The following is a 1,131-nucleotide window of genomic DNA, read 5'->3' on the forward strand; positions in this document are numbered from 1 at the left end:
TATGGCTCTAGTGCACATATAACTTGCATTAGAGACAATCATTCCCTAACATATCCATAGATTTAATTCTCTTCTCTCCCCCCATTTGTGCTCCACGTTTTTTTATATCCCTCTTTTGTTATTTTTTTTATTAAATAATTATATTTATATGGAGAGAGAGAGAGATTTAAGGAGTAACAATAGCAAGAATTACTTCCCCCTTTCTCCTCCACATTATAGAAAGAGAAATGTTTATTATTTTTTGTCATCTTCCAGTTTGAGGAGTTTTTTTGTCATTTGGAATTTATTTTTGTGTTTTTTGGTCATTTGAAATTTTTTTTTTTGTAGATGTCAATGGTTTTTTTAGTCTTTTTTAAAATGTATATCAAAGATAGGAAGTACGTACTTTTTAATAGTCTGTTATTTTTTTTATTAAATAATTATATTTATATGGGAGAGAGAGAGAGAGAGAGAGAGAGAGAGAGAGAAATTTAAGGAGTAATAATAGCAAGAATTACTTCCCTCTTTTTCCTCCACGTTATAGAAAGAGAAATGCTTATTATTATTTTTCATCTTTTATTTTGAGGAGTTTTTTGGTCATTTGGAATTTATTTTTGTGTTTTTTGGTCATTTGAAAAAAAATTTTGGTAGATGTCAATAATTTTGTTGTCTTTTTGAAAAAGTATACCAAAGACAGGGATTACATACTTTTTAATAATAATAACTAGTAAAAATACACATGCAAATGCACGTGGTGGTAGTCTCCTCATTAAATATTTTCTTAAGACAAGATTATTGGGTCAATCCATTTGAAGTAAGTTCTGAAAATCTTGATGAGCTGATTTTTCAAAGTTTGTATTTTCTAAAAAGAAAACTAAACCTAATTATTATGAATACAGGAGAGAAAATTCACTGACTAAATAGTGCAATTCTCATAATAGAAATGAGATGGGAACATGAAACATAAAAAACATGTCTCATCTTCCTCTACGGAGGTCTTGAGAATGACATCAATTTCACAAATAATTATCTCATAGCCTATAACAATAATACTAATAAACCATAATATTACAAACCATAGAGACTGATTAAGTCAAAGTGGTGTACGTGAAAACATACTTGCTTTTCGCATCCTCTGGAGATTTTTTCATA

Source organism: Macadamia integrifolia, chromosome 9 (genome assembly GCF_013358625.1).
Source record: "Macadamia integrifolia cultivar HAES 741 chromosome 9, SCU_Mint_v3, whole genome shotgun sequence".
NCBI lineage: Eukaryota > Viridiplantae > Streptophyta > Magnoliopsida > Proteales > Proteaceae > Macadamia > Macadamia integrifolia.